This window comes from Sciurus vulgaris (genome assembly GCF_902686455.1).
Source record: "Sciurus vulgaris genome assembly, chromosome: 3".
NCBI lineage: Eukaryota > Metazoa > Chordata > Mammalia > Rodentia > Sciuridae > Sciurus > Sciurus vulgaris.
The window spans coordinates 40768810-40793724 of NC_136463.1; the positions used below are offsets into that span (position 1 = coordinate 40768810).

A 24915-nucleotide genomic window follows, 5' to 3' on the forward strand; every position below is an offset into this window, starting at 1 on the left:
TAGGAGAAGAGCGGCTGCAACGCCGAGCGGAGGAGGCAGAAGGCGGATATCAGGGAGCGGCTGGGTGGGCACCATGGCCGGAATCACCACCGTCGAGGAGGTGAAGCGCAAGATCCAGGTTCTGCAGCAGCAAGCTGATGATGCTGAGGAGAGGGCTGAGCGCCTCCAAAGGGAGGTGAGGGAGAAAGGCGGGCCGGGAACAGGCTGAGGCTGAGGTCGCCTCCTTGAACCGTAGGATCCAACTAGTTGAAGAGGAGCTGGACCGTGCTCAGGAGCGTCTAGCTACTGCCCTGGCAAAAGCTGGAGGAAGCAGAAAAAGCTGCTGATGAGAGTGAGAGAGGTATGAAGGTTATTGAAAACCGGGACTAAAAGATGAAGAAAAGATGGAACTCCAGGAAATCCAACTCAAAGAAGCTAAGCACATTGCAGAAGAAGCAGATAGGAAGTATGAAGAGGTGGCTCGTAAGTTAGTGATTATTGAAGGAGACTTGGAACGCACAGAGGAACAAGCTGAGCTGGCAGAGTCCGTTGCCGAGAGATGGATGAGCAGATCAGACTGATGGACCAGAACCTGAAGTGTCTGAATGCTGCTGAAGAAAAGTACTCTCAAAAAGAAGACAAATATGAGGAAGAAATAAAGATTCTTACTGATAAACTCAAGGAGGCAGAGATCCCTGCTGAGTTTGCTGAGAGATCAGTAGCCAAACTGGAAAAGACAATTGATGATTTGGAAGATAAGCTGAAATGCACCAAAGAGGAGCACCTCTGTACACAAAGGATGCTGGACCAGACTCTGCTTGACCTGAATGAGATGTAGAGCTCCCCAGTCCCGCCCTGCTGCTGCTCCTCCCTCTGACCCTGACTCCGCCTGAGGCCAGCCAGCCTGAAGCTGACCTTGAAACTGAGGGCTGATCTTTAACTGGAAGGCTGCTTTCTCCTTTCAACACCCCCTCTACCCAGACCCCCTTGTCTTTTTCACCAAACTGTCTCTGTCTCTTCCCAAAGATTCCAGCTGGGCTAAAGGCTGAGAATTTTTGGGAACAACATTTAAGGGAATGTGAGCACAACACAAAGTGTCTTTAAAAGCATGTTGGGATGTACACATTTTGTAATTACTTTTTTGTTGTTACAGTAACCATTTGTAAAACATTCCAAATAATTTCATAGCTCTGAAGTAGCAATCTAATTCCTTTCTCACTTTTGGAAAGTAACTTTCTAGCCTAATCCCTATTGCCCTCTCTGTAGAGAAGGAAAAGAGGAATGGGCCTGCCTACTGAAAGCCAAACAGAGCCCAGGGAAAGACTGTACTATGGGAAACCTCATTGCTCTGTGCAAAGTACCAGCCAAACCAGAAAGGTGATTCCAAGAGGAGTTACCCAAATAACAAAACCGTGCTATTCAGGTTTTGTTTTGTTTTTAGCTTTGAGGTATCTTTAGACAACTTTATTCTTAGTTTTTACTTATTATTATTATTATTTTTTCATCAGAAATGACCAAATTAAGATGATGAGACCTCTGAGACCTTTTGTTTTTGTGGTGCTGGGGCTTGAACCCAGGGCCTCTTGCATGCTCCTCAAATGCTCTACATTGAGCCATATCCTTAGCCCTGAGACCAAATTTTTCTCCCATCTCTACCCCCCTTCCAGGTGTTCACAGAGTGGATCATGGGCCCCTTAATCTTGAGGTGACCACTTAATTGCTCTCCTGCCTCCTTGAAGAAAAAGAAAGAAAGAAAATTATGTTTTTGCCACTGATTTAGCCATATGAAACTCATTCATCACCCTTTTCTGGGTCTGAAGCTGCTGTATCTAAAAGTGCCATCTCATTGTGCTTTGTATCAGTCAGTGCTGGAGAATCTTGAATAGCTCATGTACAAAACTTTTTAAATTTTATATTATTTTGAACTTTGCATCTTTATGGCTGGAGTACCTGGCCACCCCATCTGGCTGTGAGAGTCTGCAGCCTGGGCTGGCAGTGTGTTGATCTTTCAACGTTTCTTTCACAACCCAGTCCCCACTTTAGATGAGGTTTCTGTGAGGTCTGTTAGGTATGCATCCTGCAGCTTATTGGCTTAAATGTACTTTCCTTTGTTGTGGTCTCTTTGGGGCCAGTTGGGAGAAAGAGAAACCAATAGTGTAACTGTTTGATACTGGAATATTGACAAGTGTCTTTTTGAAATAAAGAACAGTCCCTCCAAAAACCAAAGAATATTCTTTAAGTTTTTAAGTTTGTTCTAATTACTTGTGCATGACAGTAGAATGTATTCATACATTTTGATAGATCATACAAAAAATGAAGAATAATTTCTCATTTTTTCTGATTTACATGTAGGAATCACATCAGTCATGCAGTCATATATGTACACGAGGTGAAAATGTCTGTTTCACTTAACTATCCTTCCTACCCCCCTACCCTTTTCCCTTCCATTTACTCCCTTTACCTAATATAAAGTAACTCTATTCTTCCTCTACCCCACCTTATTGTGAATAAATATCTGCATAACAGAGAAAACATTTGGCCTTTAATTTTGGTGTTTTGGCTTATTTCACTTAGCATGACCTTCTCTAACTCCATCCATTTACCAGCAAATGCTATAATTTCATTTTTAAAGCTGAGTAGTATTCCATTTTATATACATACCACATTTTCTTATCCATTCATCTGATGAAGGAAATCTAGGTTGATTCCATAGTTTAGCTATTGTGAGTTGAGCTGCTATAAACATTGATGTGGCTGCATCACTGTAGTATGCTGATTTTAAGTCCTTTAGGTATAAACCAACAAGTGGGATAGCTGGATCAAATGGTGGTTCCATTCCAAGTTTCTGAGGAATCTTCATACTGCTTTCCATAATGGTTGTACCAGTTTGCATCCCAGCAGCAATGTATGAGTGTACCTTTCCCCCAATATCCCTTGTTGACATTTCTTGTTGCTTGTTTTCTTAGAGTAGTTTTGATTTGCATTTCTCTAATTGCTAGTGATGTTGAACATTTTTTCATGTATTTGTTGATCAATTGTATTAACTTCTGTGAAGTGTCTGTCAGCCCATTTATTGATTGGTTTTTTTTTTTTTTTTTTGGTGTTAGTTTTTTGAGTTCTTTATATGTTCTAGGGATTAATGCTTTTTCTGAGGTGCATGTGGTAAAATTTTTTTCCCACACTGTAGGCTCTCTATTCACATTATTCATTGTTTCTTTTCTGAGAAGAAGCTTTCCTAGTTTGAACCCATTTCATTTATTGATTCTTGATTTAACATATTGTGCTTTAGGAGTCTTGTTAAGGAAATCAGATCCTAGGCTGACATGGTATAGATTTGGGCCTAGTTTTTCTTCTATTAGACCCAAATCTTTGATCCACTTTGAGTTGAGTTTTCATGCAGGATGAGAGATAAAGGTTTAATTTCATTTTGTTACATGCTTTTTTCCATTTATCCCAGCACCACTTGTTAAATCGGCTATCTTTTCTCCAGAGAATATTTTGGCACCCTTGTGTAGTATGAGATGCCTGTTTTTATGTGGCTGTCTCTGTGTCTTCTATTCTGTATTATTGGTCTACATGTCTGTTTTGGTGCCAAACCATGGTGTTTTTATTACTATACCTCTGCAGTATAATTTAAGGTTTGGTATTGTGATGCCTCCTCCTTCACTATTCTCCGCTAAGGATTGCTTTGGCTCTTCTGGATCTCTAATTTTTCCAAATGAATTTCATGATTGTTTTTTCTAGTTCTATGAATCTTATTGGGATTTAATAGGAATTGCATTAAATTTGTATAACACTTTTGGTAGTATGGCCATTTTGATAATATTAATTCTGCCTATCCAGGAGCATTGAGAGGTCTTTCTATTCTCTAATGTCGTCTTCAGTTTCTTTCTTTAGTGTTCTGTAATTTTCATTGTAGAGGTCTTTCACCTCTTTTGTTAGATTGATACCTTTTTTTTTTTTTTTTTTTTTTGAGGCTACTGTAAATGGAATAGTTTACTCTCTTTTTGGGGGAAAGGGGGGTAATTTTCTTTATTTCTCTTTTAGTGGATTTATTACTGATGCATAGGAATGCATTTGATTTATGGGTATTGATTTTATATCCTGCTACTTTCCTGAATTCATTTATTAGTTCTAGAAGTTTCTGGTAGAACTTTTTAGATCTTCTAAATAAAGAAACATTATTGGCAAATAGTGATAGTTTGAGTTCTTCTTTACCTATTTGTATACCTTTAATTTCTTTCTTTTGTCTAATTGCTCTGGCTAGAGTTTCAAGGACATTATTGAATAAAAGTGATGAAAGGGCATCCTTGTTTTGTTCCAGTTTTTAGAGGGAATGCTTTCCAATTTTTCTTGGTTTAGAAATATGTTGGCCTTGGGTTTAGTATATGTGGCTTTTACAATGTTGAGGTATGTTCCTACTATGCCTAAGTTTTTCTAGTTTTTTAAACACGAAGTGGTCCTGTATTTTGTCAAATGCTTTTTCTGCATCTATGAGATAATGATTTTGTTTTTAAGTCTATTGATATGATAAATTACATTTATTGTTTTCCATATGTTGAACCAATTCTGCATCCCTGGGATGAACCCAACTTGATAGTGGTGCACTATCTTCTTTTTAATATTTTTTGGTAGCTATTTTGCAGGATTTTATTGAGAATTTTTGCATCTGTGTTTATCAGGGATATGGTCTGAAGTTTTCTCTCCTTAATGTGTCTTTGTCTGATTTTGGTATCAGGATGATTTTACCCTATAGAATGAGTTGGAAAGCTTCTCTCCTTCTATTTCATGGAATAATTTGAGGAGTATTGGTGTTAATTCTTCTTTGAAGATCTTGTAGAACTCAGCTGAGAATCTATCTGGTTCTGGGCTTTTCTTAATTGGGAGGCTTTTAATGGTGTTTCCTATTTCATTACTTGAAAGTATTCTGTTTAGATCATGTATGATCTCCTGATTCAGATTAGATAGTTCATATATCTCTAGAAATTTGTCGATGTCTGCAGTATTTTCTCTTATTGGAATATAAATTTTCAAAATAGTTTCTAATTATTCTGTATTTCAGTTGGGTCTGTTGTGATATTTCCTTTCTCATCTTGTATTTCAGTAATTCAGATTTTCTCTCTTTTTTCTCTTCGTTAGTGTGGCTAGGGATTTATCAATTTTGTTGATATTTTTTTCAAAGAACCAACATTTTGTTTTGTCAAATTATTCAGTTGTTTCTTTGTTTCAATTTCATTAATTTCAGTTCTGATTTTAATTATTTCATATTTTCTACTGTTTTTGGTGTTGATTTGTTCTACTTTTTCTAGGACTTTGAGATATAATGTTAGGTCATTTATTTGTTGACTTTTTATTCTTTAATAATTGAGCTCAGTGCAGTGAACTTTCCCTCTTAGTACTGCCTTCATGTGTCCCAGAGATTTGGTTTGTTGTATCTGTATTCTCATTTATTCTTGGCATTTTTTTCATTTCATCCTTGATTTTCTTTACTATCCATTTTTCATTCAATAGTGTATTATTTAGTCTCCAAATGTTAGAGTAGCTTCTATTTTTTCTATTTTTTATCTTATCATTGATTTCTAATTTCAGTCCATTATGATCTGATAGACTATAGGGTATTTTAAGGATTTCTGCTTTTTTTCCCCCCACAATCACTAACCCTTTATTGAAGTGATCTTTCACTTCCTGTATTTTCTCTTTGATTTCACTCTTTATACCATCCTTTACTTCATAGATCAGTTTAACTATGCATATTCTAAACTCCTTTGTGGACATTTCTACTGAATGTCAGTGGATTCTCATATTGGGCCATCTTGACTTGTTTGGGGCAATTCGTTCCCTTGTTTTTTCATGTTGCTTGTGTGTTTTCCCATGTAGTTGTATGAATCTGAGCTACTACAGACTGTACCCTGTAGAACTATATTGTCCCAGAAGATTTCCAGCATTTCACCTTTAAGAGGGAGATCAACATCAACAGCACCCTGCACAAACAATACACAGCCTCAAATCTAATAGCTTCCACCAAGTTGTCCACTGCCCTCTAGCAATAAACAGCAATAATGACTTCAATCATGGTTCACAATATGAACAGAAAATTTGCAAAAGAATTTACAATCTCAAATATTGGACACTGAGAAATCAGAAATAGTGCAGGACATGATGTCATGAAGGAGAAAGAGAGAAACCAGAAGTAAAAATCCACAGGAAGAATGGAAGAGCAACCAACAGATTGACTATTAGGAGGAAAAAAATTAGAAAGGGAATCCAGAAAAACAGACAAGGAAGAGAAAGCATATATATATATATATATAATATATATATATATATAATATATATGGAGAAATGAATTAAAAATATAAGAATATACAACAGAACTGCAAAACGCCATGCATATATCTCCATCCTCAACAAACTGGTGCAGGAAAAATACTGTGCTCCAAATACAGTGGAGAGAGATTCCAGAGAAATAAATAAATAAATAAATCTCAGTGGAAAATTGAACAACTGTTTCTGCCAGCATCCAAAAGCTTCTCAGCCCTGCCTCTGACTTCCCACAAGACTGCCTGGCCCAGACAGGCCCTGGGAGACCCAGTCACTATCCCACCAATCTGGGCCCCAGATGTCTTAGGTTCCACCTGTTGCAGTCCCAAGATCTCACAATACTGGAATTTGGAAAGAGACCACCAGGGATAAGCAATCCTGAGAGACAATAACTAGGTGGCAGCAACCAGCACCCCCAGGAGGAAAACCCCAGGTGCAGCCAAACCCACAGTCACCTGACACTGAACCTTCAGGTTCTGGTGGGTGTCCCCAGACAGGGGCACCTTGTCTCCCCAAGATGGCAGTAGCAGGAAACCCATCAGCATCTCATATCTCAGGTTCTGTCTGGCGTCTCAAAATGGATGCAATCCTGTGCAACCAAACCTGGAGTCTCCCTAACAGCGAACCTCTGGGCAGTGGTAGAAACGGTAAGTGGCAGGGGGTTGGTGGCAGCAGGCAGGTGCTCAGCAGCAGCTCAGTTGTCAGTGGTGTTGGCAGGGGTGGGGGATCAGCAGCTGCACTGGTGGAAGCTGTGGCTGCAGCTGCAATGGCACCCAGAGAGAAGACCTCCAGGTGACCTCTGGGGAGCAGCAGCAGCTTTGGCAGCAGGGATGTCAGGGGCAGTGATGTCAGTGACAGCAGTGTAGATAGCAGGTGTGCCCAGAGAAAAGACCTCTGGTGTGTGGCAGCAGCATGGGCGGCAGCAGCACCCAGAGAAAACACCTCCAGCATCTGGGGCAGTGGCCTCAGGGGCAGTTGTGCCCCACCTAAGAGAAGACCTCCAGGTGATGACCCCTTCCAGAATATTCTGACTGCCACCCCATACCTTGAGAATCACTTATATACACCTAAGCCTGTTTCTTGATTCCTTTTCTAGAGTGAGAGCCTTAGCACTTCATTCCCTTAGCATCTCCCTTTGCCTCTGTTTCCTAAAGAGTGGGTTTGATTCCTACCCAAGTATTTATTAGACCTTTTGGATGTGCCAGGCTCTGCAATTGGTGTTAAGTTGCACTGAGAGTTATGTAAGCAAATAGTTAGAAAATGCCTCAAATAGATGTGACTAAGGGACATAATGGATTGAAAGGAGCATGGGTTCTCTTGCTGTTGCCTACCTATTGACTTTTCTGTAAGCCTCTTGTATTTGATTTTCCATTTCATTCTTCAGGTTTGGGAAATTTTCTGATATTATTTCATTGAATATGTTGTTCATTCCTTTGGTTTGTATCTCTGTGCCTTCCTCAATCCCAATAATTCTTAAATTTGGTCTTTTCATGATGTCCCATAGTTCTTGGAGATTCTGTTCATGATTTCTTACCATCTTCTCTATTTGGGCGACTTTATTTTCAAGATTAAATATTTTGTCTTCATTGTCTGAGGTTCTGTCTTCCAAGTGGTCTAGTCTGTTGGTGATGCTTTCCATTGAGTTTTTTATTTGGTTTATTGTCTCCTTCATTTCAAAGATGTCCATTTTTTTTTTTTTTGTTTTGTTTTTTGTTTTTTGTTTTTTGAGAATCTCTATCTCTTTGTTGAAATGATCTTTTGCTTCCTGCAGTTGCTCTTTCAGCTTATTGGTATTATCATTCATTGCCTGCGTTTGCTCTCTTATCTCATTCTTTGCTTCACGAATCATCTTAATCATGTATAATCTGAAGTCCTTTTCTGACATTTCTTCTAACATACTGTCATTGGGTTCTATTACTATAGAATCTAGATTTGTTTGGATCATTTTCTTCCCTTGTTTTTTCATGTTGTTCAAGTATCTTCCCCTCTAGTACTGCAGATCTGGGGTATTGCAGATTTCCCCCTATAGTCTTATAGTGGCCCTATAGGTTTCCAAAACCCTTTCTTTAAGGGGAGATCAATATTAGCAGTGCCCAAATCAGACACTATGCAATCCTAGACCAAATAGCCCCTATGGGGACAATTAAAAAATTGTCATAATAAACAAAATGTGTTCAAATGTTATCTTCAGTAAAACAAACAGGTTTGCAATAAGGTCTGCAGTTTCTAATAGAGGACAAAGAGGATGCAGAGGGATGAAGAATATGGCTGTTAATGGGATAATAAAAGAATATACAGAAGTTCTAGAAAATAGGGTGAGAGTGTAATCAAAAGAAATCGGATGTTAGCATGTAAATAAGGGAGAAAGTGACTCTGAGGGAACAGGTAAACAGAAGGAAAAGAAAGCAAGAAACATAAAGAAATAAAAACTTAAAATTTTTTTTTAAAAGAAGAGAAAAGAAACAGTCATATACTAATAACAGTCATATACTAACAGTCATATACTATAACAGTCAGATACTAATGAAACCTCCCAGTGTTCAGTAGCCTGATGTATGAGAGGTACCTGACAATGAGCTTCAAGTCTCCAGCAGGCATCTCAGGATGGGATTTGCCCCACCCGAAGATCGGAGCTACGGCTTCCAGGATTATCCAAGATGGCTGCTCTGGCTTCCAAATGTGTAGGCAAATGGGGAGCTGCAGCTCAGGGATGGACGTGGTCAGCTGGAGGTCCTGGAGACAGGATGCAGTTGGTCCGGCAGTGGTCCTGGAGGTCGGGTGTGTTTGGTGTGGTTGTGGGATCCAGGAGGCTGGGTGCAATCAGTTGGTCTGGGTTCCCAGTGATAGGGCACAGTCAGTTGGTCTGGGGGTCCTGGCGACAGGGAGCAGTCAGTTGATGTGAGGGCCCCAGAGGCAGGGAGTGGTCATTCAGGCTGAGGGATCCTGGAGATGGGGCTCAGTCAGTCCGGCCAGGGGTCCTACGGGGCCTGGCTGTTGTCTCAAACTGGAGGCAGCCACGTGTAATCAAACCTGCAGGTACTGTAACAGTGAACTTCCAGGCAGCAGCAGGCAGCTGGTTCTCCACTGGCGGTCTGCAGTCAGTCTGCTGGCAGCTGTCGGATGATCGGGAGGTGAACCTCGAGCGTTGGGTGATGGATAGGGGTAAGGCAAGCGATGGACAGGTGAGAGGCAGGCAAATGGCGGATGATAGATGCCTCATAGTGAGCAATCTGCTCTCAAAAAAGGCGTCGATATGCTGGCTGACTTTTCTATTCAAGAAGTTTTCCCTGAGTCAGGGCACATGACTGGGAATGGGCCCTTTCTTGTCCAGGTGTATAGCCAGAGCCTTTTGAAGTTGGAGACCATCTGATTGAGGCTAGTGGGAAACTTCACCTGCTGGATAAGCTGCTGGACTTCCTGCATTCCAGGTATAGGTTCACATGTACTGCTCTGAGCTGGTGACTGGTTAAAACCTAATTAATGAGGAACTTACTTATTTCATGAGACTGATTCAAGTTTTCCTCTTTTACAAGACTCTAATTCAGGGTCTACTTTCTCTGAAATTATACACCCACCCCATTCCATCTCATCCCACCCCACTCTTTCCTACCATTATCCTTTCTTTCCTGAATTCCTATAGCCTTTAGGATCCCACTCCAGCACTTGGCAAGCCCTACCTTAATCTTCTACCTGGTTGATCAGTGTATGTTCACCTCATCAGTCCAGCTATATTGTTTAGAGCCCCAAGGACAGAGTCAGCATTGAGCATTTCTTTTATAATTGCCTGCTGGTACCTTGTGTTGAATTGACACATAATAGTCTCAGTAAGCATTCATTCTTGTTAACTTGTGGGGTTTGATTTAAACTCAAGGGGTACTTGGAATAGTCTTTCCCAGAAATGCAAGCTGGGTATCAGAAGAACAGAATTTTTAAATTGTCTGGTTAGGATGACTATCCCAGGTGTGACATGAACTAACCTAAAACTTCAGATTTGGCAAAAATTTCCCAATCTGTTCCAAGTTAAATAATTGCATGTATCACTGTGTCTTATTTTATTTGACATATCTACTATAGGTGTGTTAGAGATGGAGAAGGGAAATACCTTCCATCCAAGTTTTTTGTGTCACAGACCCAGAAAGGTCTTATCCAAAGTCATATAGCTAGCAAATGTCAGAGATGAGATAAGAATTGAGGTACTCACCTTCAAGCTCAATGCTTTCCCAACAATTTGGGCTAGAATCTGGCAGGAGTTTGCCCTAACGCTTGATCTTACCTTTGTGGTAAGCTTAAATTAAGTTCATTTTCTTAAGAAGAATATTGTTTTGTCAGCCCTGTACTTCTTTGTTCGGGCAAATTTTAAAACTGTCTGATAACAAGGAGCTCTCAGCTCGACTTTGTTCTTAATGCATTATTTTGAAAATTTCCTCTCTTCACTCTCTATATGTAATTTTCCTCATGTTTTATGGGGGATTGTTTCTCTAACGTGATGCTTCTCAGACTTCTCTAGATGATAATGGCTTACACCCGCAAGTAGGGAATAACAGTAGATAGCTGACCACAGCTCTTTAGCATCTTGGGGAAGGAGTACACACATATGCGATTCTTGCCCTTTACTCTTCATGTGTTTATTTATTTCACTATTAAAGTGAAAGCTTATATTTCTTTTCATTGAGTGAAATGACATTCCAGAAAGTGGCTCCTTGGTTGCTCTAGGTGCTTTCATAGTTCCTGGTGAATTGACACGTGCCCTGAGAATATCTCCGCTGTAGCTTTAAAACTGCTCTGAAGGATACAGCTACATGTGGAGGCACTTTGTATTCTTATGTAAAATATGTAGAGTTTCTGAGAAAGTTATGTGACATTTATATTTCTACTTTAGCATTTCACTTACTTAAAAAATTGTATTTGATAAATTTTGTGTGAGGGTTACTCACCCTAAATACTACTAGAGTTTCTTCTTTTCTTTTCCTTGCCAGGGGCCATTGGGTTTTACTTTTCTCCCAAATGACCCAGATGTTGGATATTCTCCAAGACTATATGGATTATAGAGGTGACTCCCCTGGGCCACTACATTACTGAAGTCTTTTGTAGATTTAATGATCAAATAGGTCCATGAAGAATAATAAGGTGTGTGGGAAAGTTACAGCAGAAAAAGTTGCAAAAACATTATTCAGAACCAAAAGAAGATTAGGAGAGGGGACAGTACTATGTGAAGCAGAAGTGAAAATGTTTGAGTGTCTTCAAAAAAATGTATGATAAGTTGAGTTTCAGTGACAGAAGCTTTCAGTGTCTTGCAATGTTTAGCTCAACAGTTGTGTACTTATTCAGGATTAGTAAGAAAATGAATACTGCTAGTATAGAGATCCCACAAATCAAGCAGGGGAAGGTAAAACCAATTATTTCTATGGACAATAGGGAATGTAGGCAATTACCTGAGAACTCTGTTTTATATGTAATAAAACTGATGTGGGATAATGGTTAAAAGTTTAAACAGTGGATGATTATTGAACCTTTTGTAGATTATCAGTTGCAGAACTAAGAGTTTTAAAATTTAGTTCAGAGTGGTCTCTCAGATCCACTTGATCCCTCCAAGTACTGCAGTAACCTGGATACTTGCAGAAATGCCATTGGCACATTGAGGAATCTCCACTGTCAAAACACGACAGGTTTATAATTTCCCTTCCTGACCTGATGCATGGTGGTAAGTGGAAAGCCCTAAAGCTTCATTGAAAAGCAGATGCTGGGACATCAGGCAGGCTCCTAAGTGCTTGTCTTACTGCTTGCCTAAGTAAGGATTGTGTCTCAGCAAATAGAAACTGCCATAGAGAGTGGATATTTAGGGTTGCCTGGGAATAGTCAAACTGAATGTTAACTCTGTTTTAAGTGCCAAAACTTTGACTGCATGTGTTTTAAAAACCAAGGCTAGAGTGTTATGGTGAATTTTTTTTGTAAAGTGATGTATTGTCCCCCTAAATTTAGATCTTTCCCATGGGATTTATTTAAAGTAGGGGCATGCCTGGATATGGAAAGGACAATATAGGCATTTTGTTTAGGAATGACTTGATTTTTTTTATTTCCTCAAGAGTCCTTGAAAAGGGTTAAGATCTCCTTGTTGTTGTTCTTCTCTATGTAAAGGCTATAACTATGAGAGTGTGGATATTCTGTGAGAGGAGAAGAGAGACACCTGGATATATAAAACTTTGGACAGCATCCCATTTTTATTTTTCTCCTGAGTTCCAAGGCAGGTAAGCCACATAGGTATTGATGAAAGCAGACAAAGAAGGAGTGGTGTAGTGCTTTTACATCCCAACCATTGGTACATTTTCCATAATTCTCTGAAAGGTGAGGTTATTACCAAGGAGTACAATAAAAGTAGAGAATCAAGGCAGTTGACATAGCATTGTACTGGACTTCTACTTTGGAGCTCTTTTCTGTCCAACCTATCTAAGCTGTGATGTCACAAAGAAGTGAGGCTGGAACCTGAGCTTATTGGAAAGTAATTCTAATCTGCTTTCACCTCTGACCTGGGAATGCCCTGAATTTTTTTTTTTTTAATTTTGAGGAAGTTTTATTTATGTTCAGTGGAGACAGCTCTCCTTCCTAGTCATGAATTTGGAAAATAAGATAATCTCTTTGCTAGTTACCCTTCCTCCATGAGTACCCCTGGAACAGTGTTGTAAAGTTTAACAAACATTTTGTTGTTTAAAATGTTATTATAGTGAAACTGCCACTATTTGTAATTATTATGGCAGTGTCCATATGACTTAAATCATAAATATCATGACATCTGTGGTGTTTTGTCAGTTATGGAGTGTTCTCATATACTATTAAATAATTTGAAATCAGTTTTGGGAGATGGAATTTTCCTTACATCCTGAATCAAAAAGACCTTAAATTAATTTTGAATTCATATCTGAGTCTCATTATCTTATTTTTTATAGACCTTAATTTGTATGAAATAGATATAGGACTACAAAAAGGATGTGTGTCCTTGATGAAAGAGAGATTAATATCTTTATGAAAAGAAAGTTCAGACTTATTTAGAAAGCATTTATAAGTGCTTTGTACTATATGGGTATATAAAGGAAGTGTTAGATATAATCCTTGAGTATAAGGAGATTATTTCTCCAGCGTATGTCTTATCTGTCTAATAAACTCAATAATAAGATATAATCAGACTCCTTTGGCCTCTCTTCCAAGGTCACATGCCATACCCTGCATCAGAGACATTCATTCGGTTGTCTCATAGTTAGTCTTAGGGGAAACTTAAAGGATCTGGTCACATGCATCGTCAGGTTGGGAGAGGAATTCCATTTGTGTTTTAAAGATTTTATTATTCATATTTAGAGAGCAGATATTTGAATCATCTAAAATTAGAAAGAAACCTCTGCTTTTCCGTTAATCTCCCTGGAGGCCTCAGTAGATTATCTAGGGTCTGAAGCAGTCCTGGATGTTAACCTTTTCCAAACACTGATTGTCATATTTGCTATCACGTTTTTGCTATAGTTCTGCAGCATTTTCATTTACTGGGTTTCCTTCCAGCTTTCAAGAGTTGAGGTTATTACCACATATTGTCAGCAGGTGGCAGTGATAGCTTATGTCCCAAACAACTAAATATGGCTTAAAATATTCCCTAGTGAAGATGGGCTGCAGTAGCCAACTTCAACTCAAGAGGAAGATAATTTTTATGGAACACATTTTTAAATGAAATGATTGCCTAGATAGTAGGAGGATATAGTGGATAAAAAGGTTCTGGAGCCAGGCGTAGTAGTGCATGCCTACAATCCCAGTTGCTCAGTAGGCTGAGGCTGAAGGATGGTGTGAGCCCAGGAGTTCAAAGTCAGCGAGGGCAGCACAGCAGGACCCTGTATCAAACCCAGGAGTAATAACCACAGATTCTGGAATATGGGATGGAGTCCTGACTCTTTCATCTTCTAGTGATGCAACTTCAAATAAGTTTCTTAATCTAGCTGTGTTTTTGTTTCAGCATCTGCAAAATGAGAATTATACCAGCAAGAATGCAGGGTTGTGAGGGTTAAAAGAGTTAATTTATGTAAACCTTTTTGAACAATGCTTGGTAAATAGTAAAGTAGAAGTATAACTATCATTATTGGATATAATTTAACATCTCTCAGTAATCAGTCATTATTATTTCTTTATTCCAACTTTAATTTTATATGAAGGCTTTCATGAGAATGTTCCTGCCTGACTTGTCTTGAGATCCAGCTGGGAGTCAGTAGTCCTTATGAAAAGTAACCCTTCATTCAATTCTTGGAACAAGTCCTTTTAGGCTTGTTTCAGGAATGAACTGTAACAACCCTGGCAAGAATGAGTCTGTTCTTTACTAGTTTTCACATTAATCAAAGAGAAGGCTATAATTTGCCTTCATAGTAGTCTAAATTCCTGTAACCCAAGGTACTTCCTTGACCCTTTTTCTGCACCACTGAATAAAGATCAGAAAGTTGTTGCATTGAGTGTTCTTGTCTTGAATTGATTTTATGACATTGTCTTTGATTAATGTGGAAACCAATTCAGGAAGACATGTTCAAGTTTTCTCTAGTCAGAGGCATGTATCATCCCCTCTTCTCATTAACTAGTGTCAGGGTCTTCCTATCTTGTAGCTTGCAAGTGTATTTAAGTGCTTTTCTTAATGCACATTGCAGACCTCTCCTTTTTTTAAATACATATTTTAGTTGTAGACGAACACTGTTTTATTCAGCTTTTTCACCACTGTGACTAAAAGACCTGATCCAAACAACTATAGAGGATGAGGGCTCATGGTTTCAGAGGTCTTAGTCCATAGAGGGCTGACTTCATTCCTTGGGGCTCAAGGTGAAGCTGAATATCATGATGAGAGAGTGTAGCAGAGGGAAGCAGCTCAAATCATGATTAGAAAGCAGAGAGACTCCACTCTCCATATATAGACTATATACCCCATATCTATGCCCCCATTGAGCCAGTTCCTTCAGCCACACTGCACCTGCCTTTAATTACCATTCAGTTAATCCCATTAGGGATTTATTCACTTTTTAGGCCAAAGCTATAATCCCATCATTTCTCCTCCAAACCTTCTTGCATTGTCTCACATGTGAGCTTTTGGGGGACACCACATCTAAGCCATAACAGGCAATATCTTTATTTTGTTTATTTTCATGTGGTGCTGAGGATTGATCCCAGTGCTTCACACATGCTAGGTGAGCGCTCTGTCACTGAGCCACAATGGCAGCTCCCATACCTCTCATTTTTTGAGCTGTTTTCTGAAATAGCTGTGTCCTTATTCACAGACTTTTCTAAGCAAAATCCAATCAAGGTTTTGAAACATGGCTTCACAGCATTAAATTAAGCATACTTTCCTGCCCCTTACCTCTCATTCTGTTATATTTGATAATTAAATTTTTCTGGGTCAGGCAACATAAGATGAGGTGGCACTTTTGACCACTCCAGGGCTCTGGAGTTGGGGGCAGAGATGTCAGCCTGAAGGAGAAAACCACTCAGTTGGACTGATTTCAGTTGTTCAGTATGACCCAGTCTAGCCTTGTGTCTGTTTCCCGGTTCCTTATTTGTGTGTTGCTGATCATGCTTCCTTTTTGTGTGGTTTTCAGGTGGAATTGGCATGAACTTAACAGCAGCAGATATTCTTATTTTTGTTGACAGTGATTTTAATCCTCAAAATGACTTACAAGCAGCTGGCAGAGCTCACTGAATTGGCCAGAACAAGTGAGTGAATTAGACATCTTCATTTTCCTGCTCTATTCTCTTGTAGTTCTGGATTGTGGAGGAAGGTGAAGAATGTAGTCCTGACAATAGTGTCATACTGGGAGTTGAGAACCACTAGGTTTTAACCCCATTTTGTCACTGACTTGCAGAGTCATGTTCAGTGATCACATGATCAATTCAGTCTCACTTTGTTAAAAAGAACAGATAAATTGCAAAATGATTAGAAGAAACTTTTAGGCTTTAGTTAGAACCTAACTCAGTTTAAAAATGAAGTTAAAACTGGTATGGTGGCACATACCTGTAATCATAGCAACTTGGGAGGCTGATGCCAGAGGATCGCAAGTTCAAGGACAGCCTTGGCAACTTACCAAAACCCTGTCTCAAAATAAAATATTTTAGGGCTGGGGTTGTGGCCCAGTGGTAGAGCACTTGCCTAGCATGTGTGAGGCACTGGGTTGAAGTCTTAGCACTGCAAATAAATAAATGAATAAAGTAAAGGTCCATCAACATCTATGAAAAAAAAAATTAAATAAATTAAAAAAAAACATTTTTTTAAAAAAGGCTAGGGATATAACTCATTGGTAAAGCTCCCCTGGACTTGTTTCCCAGTACCATGAAAAGGAAAAAAATGGGGTGAAGAGGTTGTGGAACTACCCTTTCACCTCAGGATAACATGCCTGCCAGGGGTTGGCCTTGGCTATAGATGAAGTCCCAATTGTGGTCACTTCATCATCCTTTCCCTGACTCTTTTGGGAAAGGTTCAGAGAGAAGTTGAGGCCAGATCTCTCTAACAAATGCTCAGGTCCAAATAAGCAATGTTCTTTGAATTGTTCCCTGAATATGGTCTTCAGTTCTGCTTCCTTTTTGGTGCCTGCTTTTCTCCACAGCTTTTCAGACTCATAGTACACTGCTCTCATTTGGCTTACATACAGGGCTGTGAAAGTTATTTGGCTGATTGGCCGAGACACTGTGGAAGAAATAGTTTATAGAAAAGCAGCCTCCAAACTACAGCTCACCAACATGATCATAGAAGGAGGCCATTTTACTCTTAGAGCCCAGAAACCTTTGGCTGATGCTGACCTCCAGGTAAAATATGGTTTTCTTTTCTTTAAAGTCCCATGATTTATAATCAGTACTCCCTGTGGATGTGAATGCAAATAAAAAGTACCAGCATTAACCACCCTTTGTCTCCAGTTACACATTAGTCTGTTAGCCTAATTCATGCCCACTCAGTACATACTACATGCAAGGTGCCATTGAAGCTTAAAGCAGAGAAAATAGAATAAAGAGAATGGGCTTTAAACACTTAAAGGCAGAGAAAATAGAATAAAGAGAATGGGCTTTAAACCATCAAACTTGGATTCAGATTTATACCTTATCACTTACTGGATGTATGACTTTGAGCAAGTAACTTAACATCATGGATATATTCTCTTTGGGGTTTCTAAAAATAAGTATGCCACTAGTTATCTCAGAGAGAATTTGTCTGTTTGTTTAGGTTTTGCTTGTTTTTTTTTTTTTTTTTTTTTTTTTTGTTGTTGTTGTTGTTGATTTTTGGAGAAGAACCTGACTTAATCGGTAATGTTTAATTCCATACCTATTCCTTAATCCCAGACCCTTTGTGCAGTGACTTACAGTACTCATTCCATACACAGAGGAGGATGAACAAGACTGGGAATTAAAAATTATACCATAGGATATATGGATGAAAGAACTAGAGTTAATTTGCTTGAGGAAACAAAATTTAGATAGGAGTCAAATACTGACTTGGAAGATTCTAGAGAGAGCTCTCTTTTGGAAAAAGGCTTAGAGTTATTCCATAGCAGCAGCTTTTGAGTTAAAATTAGAACCCATATAATCTACCCCAGGTCCTTTTGAGGGATTAGATACAGAGAGATCAACCCCTAGGATTCTGAAATGATTCAGGCATGAAGTGAGTAATAAATAGCTGACAAGGGCAGTAGCTATGGGAAGGTCTGCTGTAGGAAACATTGCAGAGAAGAAACAATAGGAGTTGACTGCTGTTTTGAGGCAGGGAGTGAGAGAGATAGCAATTCAAAGATGACGTTAAGGCTTTAAGCCTGAATGATGAGAATAGAAATTAGGAAGATATGCAGTCAAGTGTTAGGAAGATGAAAATAATGTAGGCTTTAGTCAACAGGGTTTATAGTAAAAATCAATGTAAATTATTGTTAGAGGAAGACTCAAAAAAGGAAGGGATTTTATTTAGAAAAGTTTGCAAGAAAAATCAGACTTTAAAAGACCTGCTATCAAACAAAAAATTCAAGAGGTATGCAAAAGGGAAAAAATTACACAGTATTATAAGCAGAATTATCAAGTTTACAATTAGCCCAAGTGTGGGATAAAAAATAGCAGTTTTCTCTCACACACACCTGTATCTTTGCACATCAGCATTACAGACAGGGACCAGTGCTATTTTTGTTAGGGAGTCATTGACTTGCAGGAAAGGTTCACAGTTTTGGGGGTACTAGAACCTAAAAGAAGAACCCTAGGGTTTGTTTGTTTGCTTGGCTTTTGTTTACCTTAGGGAGTAATTGTGGACGCTGGCTTTTTCTATATTTTTAGTCTTCTGCATGCTCATCTGTCATGGTGGCAGAGCAGCTGTGCATTTTGTTTTCACACTATTGAAGAGGAAATTACAAATGTAAGGTGAAAGCTTGAGAGAGAGGTAGGTGTATACTGTAGATGTCTAAATACATTTCTTCACAGGACTTTGAGAGATGAGTTCATTGTGGGCTGTAGTGAAGGTGTACATATTGGGAGTTAGAGGAGATGAAGTCTCAGATGCTCAAACTCTTCCCCAGTGGAGGGAGCTCCAGGCATTCAATAAGGGATTTCCCTGTGATGTGGTCTACCAGCACGTCATTGTGAAACACAGAGGCACAACTCCCTGCTGTGGGTCAACATAGACTATAGGCTGTTGGAGAGGACCTTGGTGGGACTTCCTGTCCAGGGCAGGGGCAAAAAATCTCATTCTGGTTCTGAGTGATTTCTTTCCTCCCCATCCAGACTGAGTTATATGGTTGCCAAGGACAAGGATAATAACTCACTGCCTTGTCTCAAAAGAAAGCAGGGCATTTTTAAAATTATTAAAGAATCTAATAGTAAAAGATGTGGTTCTGGTTTGATAAATCTAAGCAGTGTAGAGTTGTGAAGTCCTGAAAAAGGAAAGCAGGTTCCTTATCCTGCAAGGAGAACACAACAGAAAGAGAGGGACAGATATAGATGTAGTGAACATTTATTGAATGTTTACTGTGTGCTAAGCATTGTCTGAGGTATACTTTTTCCAATTGTTTAATGAAGAAGAGTAACAGAAGAATGAGGTAGACACTGTCTTTATCCCCATTTTAAGAAATTTTCCAAACATCATTCAGATTCATGACTCTAATCCAAGCACTCTATAACTTCCAACTACATGCTCTTAATTATTGTAATATACTATTTTTCATTTTTTAAAAAAGGTATTTCCTTAAAAACACATTGCAAGTGCTCAGTAGCAAGGGAAGCCAGGAGACTTAAGTCTAAGGAAGTGGAAGGGAGGATCCCAGTATGAACTGAGCTTCATCATAAATACTTGGCTTTCTTCTTTTTTGGTTACTAAATGCCAAAGCCATTCGCCTTGGTTCATATATATGTATTTATGTGTGTGTGTGTGTGTGTGTGTGTGTGTGTGTGTGTGTGTATGTTTATATATGTACATACACAGACATATACATATGTATATAGATTACTTACATTTATATATATATATATATAAACATAAAATATATACCTACCAGGGCTAAATATAAATATATCCAGGTGTGTTCTTGCTTAGTTTTTAACTCAGGTGTTTTCAAGCTACAGGATACCTTTAAGTTTCTGGGTTACAATATAGAAAGTCTAGAGATAAATAACCAAAAGTAAAAGGACAAAAGCAAATGAGGGCCCATCATGTGGATCCCAATTCTTAAAAGAGAGTGCTTAGGGAGGAGTAAAGTTGGAAATAGCAAGGGAAAGCCAGGTAATACTATCTAAGCTTTCTGGGTGGTTCCTGTAGCCTTAGGAAATAGGCGGAGTATCCCCTAGGGAGGAATGAGAGGAAAGGGCAGGATAGGGAGTGCACAGGGCTAACTAGGGAGATTGAAATTAAGAAAGGGCCTTTGGGCCTTGGAGACTGAAATTAAGAAAGGGTCTTTGGGCCTTGGTGATCAGGATTGTTATGGTTTATCCAAAATGGGTTCCATAAAGTACTGTAGTAGGAAAGCAACTTGGCAAAGGAAAGGAGTCAGCTTATTGTGAGGTGAGATACTGGGAGGCCTGCTCTTTCTAAGAAGTTTGACACTAATCTCCAGAATCTATAAAGAACTCAAAAAACTCTACACCAAGAATACAAATAATCCAATCAACAAATGGGCTAAGGAAATGAGCAGACACTTCACAGAAGAAAATCTACAAGCAATCAACAAACATATGGAAAAATGTTCAACATCTCTAGTAATAAGAAAAATGCAAATCAAAACCTCCCTAAGATTCCATCTCACCCCAATTAGAATGGCGATTATACAAGCAACAGGTGTTGGCGAGGATATGGGGAGAAAGGTACACTCATACATTGCTGGTGGGGCTGCAAATTAGTGCAGTCACTCTGGAAAGCAGTGTGGAGATTCCTTAGAAAACTTGGAATGGAAAAACCATTTGACCCAGCTATCCCACTCCTTGGCCTATACCCAAAAGCCTTAAAATCAGCATACTACAGAGATACAGCCACATCAATGTTCATAGCTGCTCAATTCACAATAGGCAGATTGTGGAACCAACCTAGATGTCCTTCAATTGATGAATGGATAAAGAAACTGTGGTATATATATACAATGGAATATTACACAGCCATAAAGAATGATAAAATTATGGCATTTGCAGGCAAATGGATGAAATTGAAGAATATCATGCTAAGTGAGATAAGCCAATCTCAAAAAACCAAAGGTCAAATGATATCGCTAATAAGTGGATGAGGACACATAATGGGGGGAGAGAGGGATTAGTGTTAGGGTTAGAGTTAGGGTTAGGGAGGGGGGCAAGAATGGAGGAAGGAAGGACTGTGTAGAAGAAAAAGAGGGGTGGGAGGGGTGGAGGGAAGGGAAAAAATAACAGAATGAATCAAACAACATTACCCTATGTAAATTTATGATTACACAAACGGTATGACTTTATGCCATGTACAGAGAAACAACATGTATCCCATTTGTTTACAATTAAAAAAAATTAAAAAAAAGAAGTTTGACAGTGGGAGAGGTAAGAAAGTAGCTAACAGGGTCTCTGACTTCTCTCAGGACTGCTGGAAGTACCTGTAAAAACTGCTGGTGAGAGGTGCTATAGAAGATGCAGGAAATCATTTTATTCTTACCACCCCTCCCAACTAAAAAGAAATTGGAGGCTAATAATTTTTTGTTGTTGTTGTTGTAATAGATAATTATCAAAATCAATAGCTCTGGTCATCATTTATCACCTTTCTGCTTATTCCTCATCTAACCCCACAATAGTGTGGTTGAAGTCATCTGCCATGGGAGAGAAGAAAGTCCACAAGGGAAGGAATGTGCTTGGTGTCACTTAGACACTCAGCAGATCACCACATCCTGATCTTTGTTTTCATGAGAACTAACTGGATTTTTTTTTCTTCATTCAAGTTGAGTGAAATACTCAAATTTGGCTTGGATAAACTGTTGTCTTCTGAGGGGAGCACCATGGATGAGATAGACCTGGAGTCCATCCTGGGAGAGACAAAAAATGGCCAGTGGGTCCCTGATGCCTTGCCTGAAGCTGGAGGAAGGAGTAGAGAGCAGGAGGAAGGAAGTGAGTTGGGGGTCAGGGTGAGCAAATGGACCAGTCACCTCAAACTAGGGCATGAGTGATATACATCCCCATAGGAAGTCCTGTATCCTATTCCCTGGGACCTCTTTTTCCTACCCAGCCCTATTGTCATCTTGAGCACACTCTTTAGGCTCCTTGATCCGAGAAACTGAAAATATATCTGGCTGTTACCTTGTGGCTGAACTTTGAATCCAAGTCATGATATTAATGTTTATGGTCCTGTCATCAAGGGTTAAATTTGTAGTTTTTCTCTCTTGATGCAGACATCTTATCTGGTGTTTATTGGAGAAGCATGCTGTCTTTATGATGATGCTCTGCACAGTGATTCCTCTTCTCAATAGTAGATTTTTTTCTAAATTGTAGCTAATATTTGTGGACATTTATAGTGGTTTCATCAACAGTGCTGCCAAATGTCATGTGCTTTATATCATTTTCCATTTAGCCTTCATAAGACCATGAGGTGTAGGAGATCATTTTGTCTTCCTTTTTCTTTTTTCTCCAAATTTGGTTAAAATATTTATCTTTTTTTTAAAAGTATTTTTTGTAGTTGTAGATAGCATGCTCTTATTTTATTTACTTTTTTAGTGCAGCGCTAAGAATCAAACACACTGCCTCACACATGCTAGGCAAATGCTCTGCTACTACTGAGCTACAGCCCTAGCCCCAATATTTATCTTTTCATCATTTTATATTCTGAAATTTTTGAATTTTGGATTTGAAGGGATTTTTGGGTTTTGTTTTTGTCTTTTCTTTTCACATAGTGACTTTGTATCATGCTCCCTAATATCACATGATAATTTTTAAAATGACTGTTTTCCTGTATCAGCAGCAATAGGGAGTCAATATGGGATGAAGTGAGAGGGTTCTTACTGAGCTTCTTAATTCAAAAGTTCCTTCTAGCTGAGTGTGGTGGTGCATGTCTGTAATCCCAGTGGCTCAGAAGACAGAGGCAGGAGGATCCTGAGTTCAAATCCAGCCTCAGCAAAAGCGAGGTGCTAAGCAACTCAGTGAGACCCTGTCTCTAAGTAAAATACAAAATAGGACTGGGGATCTGACTCAGAGGCCGAGTGCCCCTGAGTTCAATCCCATAACCCCCAACCCCCCAAAAAAGAGCTCCTTCTCTGACCAAAACAGAGAAGCACCATGGTTTCAGTAGGTGGTGCTTCCTTTACTGGTAGGAAGTGGGCTGGGAAAGGTTTTTGGTTTTGTCATTCTCGATTTTTACTACTTGCTTCTTTCTTTCTCTTTGCCATAAAATTGTCAAAGGATACCTCCCTTTCTAAATTACCTCTTTCTCACCTAAACGCAGTGCTTCCTCAAATTTTTGACTGCATCCACTTTCCGGCCCTTCCCTTTTGATTCCTTAGTAGCCACTGCTGTGACCTACCAGGTCTGGGACCTATCCTCATTGTTTTCCCCTTTGGAATGTGACTCTCATTTTGGAGAATAAATATCCTCTGTCTGGTACTGCTAGAACCCCACTGTCCTTTCTCCTATGCAATCTCTGTCTGCATACCCAGACTAGTGAGCGCTTCAGAGCTGGCTCAGCTGGTTTGGGATGTTCATTTCTCTACTTACCTGCAATTGTAAGTTTAGTTTCTGACTCCTAATTTTGTAGTAGGCTTAGATTAGGGATGGTTTCATTATCCTTGTTGATTGGTGCAGTTTTTATAGGATATATGAAGAATTCAAAATTCAGGTGACTGGCATTATTCTACAGAACATTGTTTTTTGACTTTCTTGTGTTTTATCTTTAAAATTTGTTACAATAGTATCACATTTATATTCAAGAACTCTTTCTTGTTCTCTGCTTGTTGTTTGTATCCTGTTCTCATTTCAAGGATATAATATCCTCACTGAGGACATTTATTATAGCTTTTAAAAATATATCCCAGGGAGGATATTATATCTTTTCAAAATTGTTGCCCTACCCACTGTATTGTCTCTTTTTCTCCATTTGCTTCTCCTTCTTCATCTATTTGCTTTTCCTTCTTCCTCTTCTTTTTTCAAAAAGAATCTCTTGTTCTTATTAGCAGTTTTCCTGGAACATCTGGTGTACTGTGACTGTCTGATCAGGGTGCTGGTGAAATGCCCCAAAGCTGACAGGCAGTTCTGTTGTAAGCAGGTGGATGGACTTTGGGCCTCATGCAGCAGCACTGGTTGGCAAGCCAGCTTTTGCAGTAGGGGAGTCTTTCCAGACACTCAGATTTGAAGACACCACTGAACAACTCATTTTATCATTAGGTGAGTCCTCTTTTATCATCCTTGGAAGATACACCATCCCAGCAAAACTGTCTGTTTAAATTGAAAAGACAGGACTCCAAGGGCTCATGATGCTCCCATTATTTGGTGTGTGGATCCTTTCAGTCCCCCGACATCATGGTGCCCTGTAAGGACCATGAGTCCTAAGCTTTTGGAGTATTGAGAGGGTTTCTATTCCTGTAGTCAGATCCAGCTGGATACCTGTGTTTTGGTTCCACAGCTCTTCTTAATCTGTTATCATTTTCCAAAGAGTTTGTGAATGTTTTAATGTACCATTGCCTCATATAGCTTTTTAGAAATTTATTTATTGTCATTTAGCTGTTTCAGGTGAGAGAAAAAATAAATGTGTGTAGTCATATTTTTAAGTTATACTTGATGACCTTAGTATCAAGTTTACACCCTCTTCTGTAGTCATCTATGTTAATTTAATTTTATTTGCTAGAACAAAATAAAATTGCAGTGTTTTTAGAAAGATGATTATATATCTTCACCTGCCTAAAAAAAAAGGTATTTTTGCAGAAAATCTAATCACCAGAAAAAATTCTCCAGTTTGATTAAAATCTGGAATGATGTCTTCAATGACCATGTCTTGGTTCTCTTTGTGGTAAATGGTTCCTCTGGCAGGATATAGATGAGGGTCTAGACCTGTGGGCTACAACTGCCTATTAGAAACAGACTAAAGACATGGAGCATCATTAAAAATAATATAAATAAACATTAATGAATATTAATTAGAGCCACCCAATCAAATTGAAGTAAAAAGTA

General features: G+C 39.0%; 2 pseudogenes across 2 annotated transcripts in view; both read left to right on the forward strand.

Moving 5' to 3' along the window:
• The window catches only part of LOC306657579 (chromodomain-helicase-DNA-binding protein 1-like), a 116885-nt pseudogene that overhangs the window by 25181 nt on the left and 66789 nt on the right, over positions 1-24915 (forward strand). The window contains exons 8-13 of the transcript in view: positions 9640-9728; positions 11277-11350; positions 12436-12545; positions 15903-16017; positions 16950-17103; positions 21705-21887. The product of the transcript in view is annotated as a chromodomain-helicase-DNA-binding protein 1-like (transcript). The remainder of the gene's footprint in view (positions 1-9639; positions 9729-11276; positions 11351-12435; positions 12546-15902; positions 16018-16949; positions 17104-21704; positions 21888-24915) is intronic.
• LOC306656904 (tropomyosin alpha-3 chain-like) lies at positions 41-1006 on the forward strand (annotated as a pseudogene). Its single transcript has one exon. The product of its transcript is annotated as a tropomyosin alpha-3 chain-like (transcript).